The sequence below is a fragment of the Bos mutus genome, chromosome 18, assembly GCF_027580195.1.
Source record: "Bos mutus isolate GX-2022 chromosome 18, NWIPB_WYAK_1.1, whole genome shotgun sequence".
Taxonomy (NCBI): Eukaryota; Metazoa; Chordata; class Mammalia; order Artiodactyla; family Bovidae; genus Bos; species Bos mutus.
Window position 1 is genome coordinate 22,177,242 of NC_091634.1, and position 11,518 is coordinate 22,188,759.

Sequence of the window (11,518 nt, forward strand, 5' to 3'; positions counted from 1 at the left end):
AACATCAACTGTGGGGCGGCAGAGGACGTCAAGGAGACAGGAGGAAGGCCGGCTGAGGAAGTCAAGGGGACAAAATCAAGGAGCCGGGAGTGGCTCTACTGAGATTGTACAGGAATCTGGGACTGAATGTACACTTCCGCTAATGACCGAGCTTCAACGAGTTCCACCTCTCCTGGAAGGATCTAGCCAACTGCTACCTGCATTAGAGCCCAGAGCTGTTGCGCCGCGGCACTGACAAGGCCCGCCACGCCCCCGGAACGGCCACGCCCCCGGGCCCAACCTGAAGGAGCGCGTGCGCAGGAAGGGCCCCGCCCGCGGGCCCGCCCCCATCCGCCCCGGACCCGCCCCTTCCCCTGGGCGCCCTCTGAGGAGCCCTCGCCCCTGGGCCCGCCCCCAGTAGCTCTGGTCCCGCCCCTCCCTTGGGGCGCACTCCGTATAGCGTCTCTGAGTTGGACTGGACCCATGGCTCATCCCGTTTCGGTGCGGATCCAGCGCAGCGCCCGCGCCCGGCGTGCCTAAAGAGTGAGCAGCCTGTTTAGTCTCCTGGGCAGGCATCGGGGCGGCGTGAGGTCGCGCTCGGTGTCTCCAGCGCGGAGCAGCCGTACCGACAGCTTTCAGCCGCGAGCCAGTAGCCTCAGAGGGGCGGGAGCGGGGGCGGAGCCCGGGCACGGTGGGTGGGTCGGCATCACGTGGGTAAACATGCCGCACGTGGAGCGCAGCCTGAGCCCTGAAGGTGGTGTCAGCTAGCTGCTTGCAGAGAGTCGGGCAGGCTGCTGCGGCGCGCGGCCGGTAGGCTGGGAGGCAGAGGCCAGGCCCAAGCCCGCGTGCGCCCCACTGAGGCTCAGTTCCTTCCATTCAGCTAAACCCCTGCTAGCAATGGCAGGCACTGAGGTCGGCGCAGCAGTGTCAGGCCCTGGTCTAAAGGACGGTAATAAACCTTTAGATAGTGCCTGACCTCACTATCCCATTCCCAGGGATAGGTAGGCACTATCCCATTTCCCAGATGAGGAAAGCGGAGCCCTCAGCGGCTAAGAATCTTTTCCAAAGCCATGTGGCCAGAAAGTGGTGCATCCAAGATCCCAATGCAGTCAGCCTGGCTCTTTTGTGCAGGGGCCGAGATCCTGCTCCTGGCGTCCTGCTGCCGCCCTTTGGGGCTGGGGCTGGTCTAGGGCACTCCGTGAAGCCTAAGATTCCCAGTTTGTACAATGAGGTAGCAGTGGTGCCCGCCTCCAGAGGAGTCTCAGAGGCGGCGCTCAGCTAATCGTCACGATAGCTTCAGCCAGGGTGTCGTAGTTGAGGGGATGGAGCTGGCGGGGACCTCTGGCCCTCCTTCTGGCCCACCCTGCTCTTGCCTGAGCCGGGGGTCGTCAGCGCCCCCTGCAGCGGCGCGCTGGGCACTCGGGAGCAGTCAGCGCTCCTTCCCAGAGCCGACTTCCACTCAGGCCCTCCTCCCTCCTTTCTCCTCCTCTTCCTCCTCCGCTTCCTCCATCTCTCTTCCTCCTCCTCCGTCCGCGCCGCGTGACCTGGAGCGCAGCTCGCAGAGTCGGTGGCCGCCAGGGGGCCGGGGTGGCCTGGGAGGGGCGGGCAGAGTGCGCAGGTTTCTTTAAAGAGAGTGTCCTGGGCACAGGAGCTGAGCTGCCCGGCTCCAGGGCGGGTAACAAGCGCCCTTCCCAGGGCCGTGCAGCCGGGCACCCTAGGAGCCACCATAGGGCCCAAAGTACCAGAAAGCAGATATTTGGGCCCCAACCTTCGGTTTGGTTTTGGGGTTCATGTAAACTGGTTAATGGAATAACCAGGCCCCGGCTTTTCATGAAGTGCAGCCACGGACCCTGAAACCAGTGTCTGTCGTGCCCGCTCCCCAACCCCATGACCTTGGACAAGTTGCTGAATCTCCCTCTATCTGTACCTTTTGTTTGAAACGGGGTTGTGGGAGAATTAAATGACTAAACTAGAACCTTAACAACAGTGCCGTGCACACTGTTGGGAGCATTCAGGCCAGGACTAAGAACTTGGTTTCTTGCTGTCTGAATCGAAACCCAAACCTTGAGGTCAGTTCTTCTCTAAAGATCTTTTTTATGGAAGGTACTGTGAATGCACCATTGAACAGCCACTTGCCCTGATCCAGTCCCTGAGACGTGTCAGGGCAGTCACACAAGCCTGTGTGGTGGCCCAGAAACTGAAGCCTTCTATTTGCCTCCTCCCAGCTCACTTACCTACTAACCAGTATCAGCATGTCTGTCTCTGATAATGCTACTTGCTTTGTCCCCACCCCCATCCCAGGACCAAGGGCCACGCATGTTTGGCTGCCCCTGTTTAGATAGTACCTCCCTGAACTGTGGTGGAATGTTGGATTCATACCTTTATTCTACTAAAGAGGGCAAGTCTATGCGCAGTGGTCTTCTGGGTGGCAAACAAACGCTTTGTGCGTGAGAGGCACAGGCTAGGTGCTTTGGCTAGTGAGGACCTTCCTGATCTCTGTCTTTTTTCCTCCAGGCCAGACTGGGGATCTTGGGTACTGGTCTAAGGAAGAGGAAGATGGAAGTAAAACATAGGGAAACCTAGCAGACACCAGAGAGGAAAATTGCAGGGTTTGAGTGTGAAGCAGACTTCAGTGTTAGGCTGCTCCTACCCTGAGACCAGGTGTGGGGCAGGCTTTCCCACAGGAGTGTCTAGAACCTTCTCTGCATCTTGGACCTGGCATAGAGACCAGCACTGTGGAGTCAAGGGCGCTTAAGGGTTGAATAACAGTGGCCACACACCTATAGTGAGATGAACATTGTTGGAAGCAGGATTTTTGCAGCTATCTCAGAGCATGCTCACATCTTGGCTGTCAACCATTGTTTGGGAGAGTTTTGTTATTTGTTTCTGTGTTTGCTCCCGTTTTCTCCACTCTAGCATCCCTTCACCCTGTCTGTGAGACCAGGTAGTTCACATGGCACTAACTCCATCCCGGCTGGCTCCTGCCTGGCTAATCAGAGCACTACATCCTCCTGGCCACAGTGATTAGAGAAGAGATAGGCATGTAACTCACTGGACCCATGAGAATCATCCCCAGGACTTTGGCTAGAGATTGAGGAAGGGCTTGCTGGTAGAAATATCAGCTTGGAGATACTGGCAGATATCACATGGAAGACGAGATCGGCATAGAACAAAGCTGAGCTGAGCAAGGGCATTAGATTCCAGAGGACAGCATGCAAACACCCAGATCCAGCCATGCCTGAGGCTAAATACGTCCCTGGGCTATCCAGAGGTCTGTATCCAAGAATTTCTTTTTTTCTCTTGGCTGTTTGAATTGTGTTTCACTTGCCACTGACTGTCTCTCTGTCATATGACCCTCCACTGGAGCCAAGACCACAGCCACCATTTCTGGATGAGAAAGAAATGTGAGCCTTGGGTACTCAGGGTCACATGGCTCCTCAGAGGTGGACCCAGCCTAGAAGTGTCTCTCCTGGTGTCTCTAGCAGGGGCTTCTGCCTCCTCTGGCCTCTCTCTAGACCCCCTGCCCTGGCCTCCTTCTATGGCCTTCCTGATCAGTGGGTGTGTGGCCACCCAGCCCACAGGTGACCTCGACTCTGTGTTTGCTGGGCTTGTACCCTCTAGGTCTGTCTTGTCTATAACTGTATCTTCTGGGCCCAGCATAGACGCTCTTGGAAAATACTGGTGGAGAGAATTAATGGGAATTGTAATTCCTGTGGCCTGCTGGGATTTGAAGGTAGAGATTTCAGAAAATCAGGAACCCCCAGAGCTCCCTCTCTCCCACCCTGACACCTGCCCTTGACATGCATGGCAGCCTCATGCCCCAACTTTTACTGACTACCTCAAAACCCTAGCTGGTGGCTCAACTGGTAAAGAATCTGCCTGCAATGTGGGAGACCTGAGTTCTATCCCTGGGTTGTGAAGATCCCCTGGAGAAGGGAATGGCTACCTACTCCAGTATTCTGGCCTGGAAAATTCCATGGCCATATACGGTCCATGGGATTGCAAAGAGTCCATGGGTTTGCAAAGAGTCGGACACAACTGAGCGACTTTCACTCAAAACCCTCAACAATTTCCCTGCACCATCTCATGTATGGCCATGTGGCCAGTCTTGGGTAGTTGAGTGAGGAATGAGTTTTCACTCTTCTTCCCCACCTTGGATCTCCCTGCCCGACTCCAAAGGCGCAGGCACCACAGAAACACCCTGATAGGCCATGACTGCTCCCCACCAGCACACCAGAAGGGGTGAGTAGAATTGTTCAAGAGGTGAGGGCTTGCTGCCCATAAGCAGGCTGTGCATCTCCTGAAATGTGCAGCAGCACATCTGCCCAGAGAAAAAGGGAGGCCCAGAATTGCAAGCTTTTGTTATTTTTACTTTTTGGTGTGAGGGGCCATCTGTGCAGGTTTGAGCTTGTCTGGAGGAAACCAGGATTTGTAGATGAAATTCAAATGTAGGATTACTTTGCAGGCTGTCATGCTGAGACTTTCTCCAGGAGCTGGGGCAGAGTGCTGATATTTTTATAGCAGCAGAGTGTGCCAGAGGCCAGCAGCTGCTCAGGGTAAGTGAGCACATGCGGCCCTCCAGCAACCTCTCAGTGCTGGTCTTCTCTCAGTGTGGGCTTCACCAAGGGTGCCAGCCTGGGTCACCAGCTATGCAGATGGGCCCCCACTGCCTGTGAAGACGGGGCTTAGAGGGTAGAAAGGCAGGTACAGCAGGAAGGAGGTTGGCAGTGCTAGAGAGTGGGAGCCAAAGCAGCTCTGACCCCCTCCATCGTCACCATCAGTTCCTCCCAAAACAACCTCAATAAACACTAAGATGCAGATGCAGCCTCAGGATATACCACAGCCCCTACCTTCAGCTGCAAGGCACTCTTAAGCCTCCTGCTTAGAAATTCCACAACTGCCCTGCCTGAGCTACAGGTGGATATGACCACATTGGGATCCCTTCTAGGGTCTTCCCACAAACCAGGGCTGCCTGGCATGGGGATGAGGGCACATGCCAATGTGAAATGTACAGGAGAGCCATCCAAACCCCATCCTGAAAGCCCTCTGAGGGGTGTTCCAGGTGAGGGTCTGGTACAGGGCTCTGCAGCTTGTACACCACCCCATGCATCCTGGGCTAATGAAGTTGGTGTTCAGACAATGGCAGAGGTGTCAGGCATGCACACTTGCCTCATTCATTTGTAACAGGAAACATTGTTTATCACCTACATGCTTTCCTTGGGCTTCTCTCCTGGGCCAGAGGTGCAGCAGCACATTATGGGGTAGCATAAGAAGAAGAAGGAGAAAAAGACATTGAGGTTTATCACACTGGAGTGTGGAAACTCTTCAAGGCCATTGCTGACAGCTCCTCCTGGGTTCCGAGGTGGAAGGATGACAGCAGACATGGGCAAATAAATGATTCATGACAATTTCATTCACTGCTATGCCCCCGGCACATATACCCTTTCTAACTTATGCTAAAACAACAAAATTTAGTAATAAGAGATAGGGACTGTGGGAGGAAAGCAACTCAACCTCCTTTTTTCTTTCTTCAAAAAGAACCCTTAGGTGAGGTATACCAAATAAAGCAAGAGAATTCCAGAAAAACATCTACTTCTGCTTTACTGACTATGCTAAAGCCTTTGAATGTGTGGATCATAACAAACTGTGGAACATTCTTAAAGAGATGGGAATATCAGACCACCTTACCTACCTCCTGAGAAATCTGTACAGAGGTCAAGAAGCAACAGTTAGAACTGGACATGGAACAACAGACTGGTTCCAAATTGGAAAAGGAGTATGTCAAGGCTGTATATTGTCACCCTGCTTATTTAACTTATATGCAGAAGACATCATGCAAAATGCCAGGCTGAATGAAACAGGAGCTGGAATCGAGATTGCTGGGAGAAATACCAATAACCTCAGATATGCAGATGACACCACCCTTATGGCAGAAAGTGAAGAGGAGCTAAAGAGCATCTTGATGAAGGTGAAAGAGGAGAGTGAAAAAGCTGGTTTAAAACTCAACATTCAAAGAACAAAGATCATGGCATCTGGTCCCATCACTTCATGGAAAATAGATGGAGAAACAATGACAGACTTTATTTTCTTGGGCTGCAAAATCACTGCAGATCATGACTGCAGCCACAAAATTAAAAGACACTTGCTCCTTGGAAGAAAAGCTATGACCAACCTAGGCAACATATTAAAAAGCAGAGACATTACTTTGTTGACAAAAGTCCGTCTAGTCAAAACTATGGTTTTTCCAGTGGTCATGTATGGATGTGAGAGTTGGACCATAAAGAAGGCTGAGCACTGAACAATTGATGCTTTTGAACTGTAGTGTTGGAGAAGACTCTTGAGGGTCCCTTGGACTGCAAGGAGATCCAACCAGTCCATCCTAAAGGAAATCAGTCCTGAATATTCATTGGGAGGACTGATGCTGATGCTGAAGCTCCAATACTTTGGCCACCTGATGCCAAGAGCTGACTCATTGGAAAAGACCCTGATGCTGGGAAAGGTTGAAGGCAGAAGGAGAAGGGGACAATAGAGGACAAAATGGTTAGATGGCATCAATGACTCAAGGGACATGAGTTTGAGCAAGCTCCAAGAGATGGTGAAGAACAGGGAAGCCTGACATGTCACAGTCTTTGGGGTTGCAAAGAGTGAGACACAACTGAGCGACTGAATAACAAAATACTGCTGTGCACGCACACACACACATACACACACACACACCTTCCCTGCCTGTCACTCCACCCAGAGGACTCATTACCCACATAAGAGTACCTGTACAGGGAGTTATGGAGAAGCAGGGTGGAGGAGGATGGGGGCAGGGCCTGGTTGGGGACACAGCAAATGACCATCGCCAGGCAGGACTGCTGTTGGCATTGCCAGGGAGCGCCAGGGTGCGCAGATGATGGGGGAGGGCCCCAGAGGAGTGCTTCCAGGGCCTTGCTGGGCTCCAGGCTCATGCTGGGCCTGACTAACTGGGCAGACAGACCTTTTCTCTTTTTTTTTGAACAGAAACAAAAGGATGAAATCATTAGCATCAATTGAGCACAGTCAGTGTAGATTACTGAGGTGCCATTGTTGTGAGGATAAAAGAAATGTAATTAATAAAACCCATCCAGACAGCCTTTTGTGCTTCCCATAAATTCTTTATTGGCTTCTGCATCTATCTCGTCCACAGACAAGCCCTCTCTTTCCGCTGCCCTGGACACTGCTAAAATGAATAGTGCAGAAAATCACTCCTGAGATCTGGAAACTCATCTTTTTCCATGGTAATTTGTCTTCTCAAACCTCAGTTTTCTCCATCACAGAGGCAGATTTAGAGCATTTTCCAGTAGCACAGGGCAGAATTCCATTCAGGGAAGAACAAAGCCCACCCTAAGGTCGAGGCTTCTGAGGGAAGCCCAAGGTCCCTCACACTCAAGACCATGTTCAGGCCAGGAACTTTTCAGGCACCAGCCTTTGGGTAGAGGTCAATTTTCTGGCAGCAGCCCTGGAATCACACCTGCCCAAACTCTGGCCTTGATGTGCCCTAGCTGGGCTGAAGGTCAAAGGTCACCCTGAGGGTCACCAGGAAACCTGGACGCCCAGGAGGAGGTGAGGCAGCTCTCAGCCCCTAGGAGGCTTTCCGCCACCTGCTTGCCAGTCTGACGTCTGCAGCATGCTGTTGCCTTCCTGACATCTAGAGAAACGAAACTCCTTTGCATGGCAGGAAGTAGGGGGTGGCTCCCTAAAGTGTGATTGCGAACCTGAAAATACCCTAAACCCATCTCTTATCACCACCTGGAAGACTAGAGTCTGAAGAGAAACAGAAAGCAATGCAACCCCTCAGAGGCACGTGCTGTGGCCACACTGCCCACTGGGTGGGTGAGGAACCAGAGGCCCAGGGCAGGCAAATGATGAGCTAAAAGCCCTATATACCTTTGAGTGATGGCCAGCTGAAATTCTCCTGTAAAATCCAGAAGTCTGAAACTTTTCTGTGGGAGCCAGGCAGATAAAGAACATACCTTTGGACACCAAGACATTTTGTCCTGAAAATTAAACCTGTTCAAATATTCTGTGCTTCAGAGAGAAATTTGCCCTCTGTGCCACTTCTCTTGAGACATTCCACTTTCTTGATCTATACTGTTTTCTCACTTTTGATAGAGTCATGGGTTGCCTAAGTAAAGATCAAAGCAGCGGGTCCTGCGAGGCAGCAGGGAGTGTGGTGGGAACGCTGGTTCTCTGCAGACTGATGGTGCTGCCCAGATCTGGGAGCCATGTCTGTATGTGAACTCTCCCAAGTTTTAAATGTTGGCTCAAATGTTTTCAAACCCCTTTTGCAGCCCAGACACAACAAACCCGGCGCACCAGCATAGGACATACAGCCCTGAGGTGGCACCTCTAGATCCGTTCTGTCTGCTGCAGGGACCCCCACAGCCTCTGGGATGGAGTACACAGAATTCCAAGGGACTCACTTCAGACCAAGTCATTACCTCACACAGATCGAATGTTCACTGCTCATCTCTTAACAAGAGAGAGCGCGGTTAGGTGTTTAGCAAGGGAGACACAGAGAACCTTCTGGATGACCTAGGCTGTAACCGTTAGGATATGTTAACTTTGCACTTTTTTTTTTTCTATTAAGGAAGGTACTGCTACGCTGCTTCACCACAGTCTTGGAGAATGGATGATGTCTGTCTGATGATGCACTGGAACCTGGGCACTTGCTTGTCATCCCACTCTTGCAATCCTCCCAGGAACTATGTGGCTCCTTTGCTCAGAGAAGGACTGCTCAGAGAAGGCAGAGACAGAGGCCTGACTCTTTCCTGTTGATGTTTAGCTTTTCAATCTTAATGTTAGTAGCATACATTCTCCTGAGCATGGAAGAGAAGAAACTTAATGAAAGTGATTATACATGTAAGGATCAATCCATGTACACATGGAGAAAATATTTAATGTGCTAGACCCTGAAATTATGTGCTAAGCAATGAAATAAATTGGCAAGCCACCACTGAAAAGTAAAAACAAAACAGCAAGTTTTTATGTGCATTTTAAACTACTTAGAGATGATACAGTTGAAGGAAACAGCAAATATTTTCATTTATTCATATGTTAGTTGTATGAACAGAAAAAATTCTGGAGCAATGTACACTCTTTTAACACCAAAACAGAATGGCATTTCTGGGGAGTTTTCACTTTTGATGTTGTATGTGTTTGTAGTATTCTAACATTATAACAAATATGCTGCACTATTGCAATTATAGGAAAACCAGTAAAGTTAAATAACAGCAATTTTACTGGGAAAAAAAGATGACATTACCAAAAAGCTGGAGCAGATGTGGGAAGGCAGGAACTCTCACACTCCTCACCTGGGAGAATAAATTGGCACAACTTGGGGAAGTAACCGATCACATCTAGCAAGTTGCAACAGCACATCCCCTTTGACATGGCAATTCCCCATCTAGGAATGTGTCCTAGGGAGTTAATATACATGGCACACGTGTGCACAAGATGTGGACTGCAGCACTGTCTGCGATGGTGAAAAAAACTGGAAACCTACACATATACATGTAGAAGGTATACGCTGTGGCATGCTCACTGAAGAGGAAACTTATCACAGTTGAAAATGAGTAAACCCTATCCTACAGGTATCAACGTGGATAAATGTTGAAAATAAAGTTGAAAAAGATAGCAAGTGGTATTATGATGTGTAAGGGTTTTTTTGTTTGTTTGTTTTTTGTTTTGGCTGCATGAGCTATTCACTGTGGTATGCGGGTCTCTCTCTAGTTGTGGCTCATAGACTCTAGAGCATGGGCTCAGGAGTTGCGGCCCAAAAGGTTAGTTGCTCCAAGGCAGATGGACTCTTCCCAGACCATGGATCGAACCCACATCCCTTGTGTTGGAAGGCAGATTCTTAACCAGTGACCACCAGGAAAGTCCTGATGTGTGAAGTTCTATTACACTTATGTGAATTTTAAAAACACCCAAAGCAGTGTTTCTGTAAATCTATTGCTTATGAATCCAGATATAAATGATAGAATTCTAAATATAGGTGTGGAAATCATCCACCTGGACCTCAGGGTGGTGGTTTCCTTTGAGGAGGAAAGAGACACTGTGGGATTAGGGAGGGTTACCACGGGGCCAGCCAGTGTGTCTGTGTGAGAAGTCAAGGGAGGGCAAAAGGTTTTTGGAAGGAAGGTGGGGTCAGCCGTGCTAAGTGTGGCAAAGATGCCCCGTGAGATGAAGGCTAAAGAGTACCACATGACCATTAGCTTTGCCACATGGCCATCTCAAGTGGCCTTGGCAGGGTAGTGTGTGGTGAGCGGGGCAGAAGCCCCACTGGAGGAGCTTGAAGGAGGAGGGACAGCAGGTGTATATGATACTTTCCAGGAGGCTGCCCAGGAAGGGCAGGAGTGAGATGGAGCTGAAGCCTGGGGAGGGCCAGGGAGCAGGCTTGCAGGGAGGAGCCTATGGAGGCTCAGAGCACCTCAGAGCAAGTGCCACGTGTTCCTGGAGTCCCCACTGCAGGGCTACTCCCGGCTCAGGCCTCAGTCTGACTGCCTACCTTTGTATTACCACCACCAGCAGCAGCAATAATAGCAAGGGCAACCATCTATTACTGTTTCTTTTTAATGTTCTACGTGCTAGGCTAAGACTTTTTATGCATTCTCCTGTTTAACCTCTCTTTTAACTTATGGAACAAAGACTGTTATTATCATCCCCATTTCACATCTGAGGATTACTAGGCTTGGAAAACTTAAGCATGGTGCCCAAAATCACCTTGTGAAATGGCAGGGAAAGGTCCCAGCTCCAGGTAACTGCCTCCAGAGCCCAATGAAGAAATGACATCAGTGTGGGTCCAGAAAGGGTCCTCTTACTGCAGGAGATGAGGTTTCAGCTGGCTGAGGTTGCAGAGGTGCAGAGCCCAAAATCACTGTTGCCTGGGAGTGCTGCAGGGCAGTCCCCACACAGGGCAGTCCCCTCGATGCCCCATCGCCTTCCTGCACGGTCACTTTCCCGTGGCACAAAAGCATGGCTCTGGGCTTGTTTCCTCAACCTGTGTCCACACATTGCTCTGAGCCTCACTCTCCTCTCGCACCAGCTCTTCCGCCAGGGGTATCAGCCCCGTCTTGAGCTTAATGTGCAGAAGCCCTTTGTGATGTAGCCTCTGTCACCTCATCTGCCTTTGTCTCCTTCCACTCCACTTTTCTAGGACTACTTGGAAGGACTCAACAGCCTCCCTCCCGAGCACAAGCACAGCTTCCACTCCATGCTTGCGTTTCATACCGCTGCCCTCCGGATTCCAGCTGTCCTTCGGTCTCCCAGCCTCTCCTGAGCTCTTGGACTCTTCCTGGGGCTTTCATCTCCAGGGCTAGTATAGCCTAGCACACAGCAGGGGCTCCCACGGGAGGCCAGCTCACTGTGTCGTGCCAGGGAAGCCAGCATTAGACACTCAGATGCTACACCAATTTTTGGAATTGGCATTGATCAGGAAAATTATTTGAGAGGGCAGAGAGTGTTCATTGAATAAAGGACAGCATTGCCCTCTTGTCTGAGGCTCTTGGGAAAT

General features: G+C 50.8%; 1 long non-coding RNA gene across 1 annotated transcript; it reads left to right on the top strand.

The window, feature by feature from the left end:
• Positions 1-418: 418 nt before the first annotated feature.
• Positions 419-9,590, top strand: LOC138991676 (uncharacterized). Its single transcript, XR_011467545.1, has 4 exons — positions 419-522; positions 4,445-4,535; positions 7,151-7,241; positions 8,594-9,590. It is a non-coding gene; the product is annotated as an uncharacterized lncRNA (long non-coding RNA).
• The last annotated feature ends 1,928 nt before the right edge of the window (positions 9,591-11,518 follow it).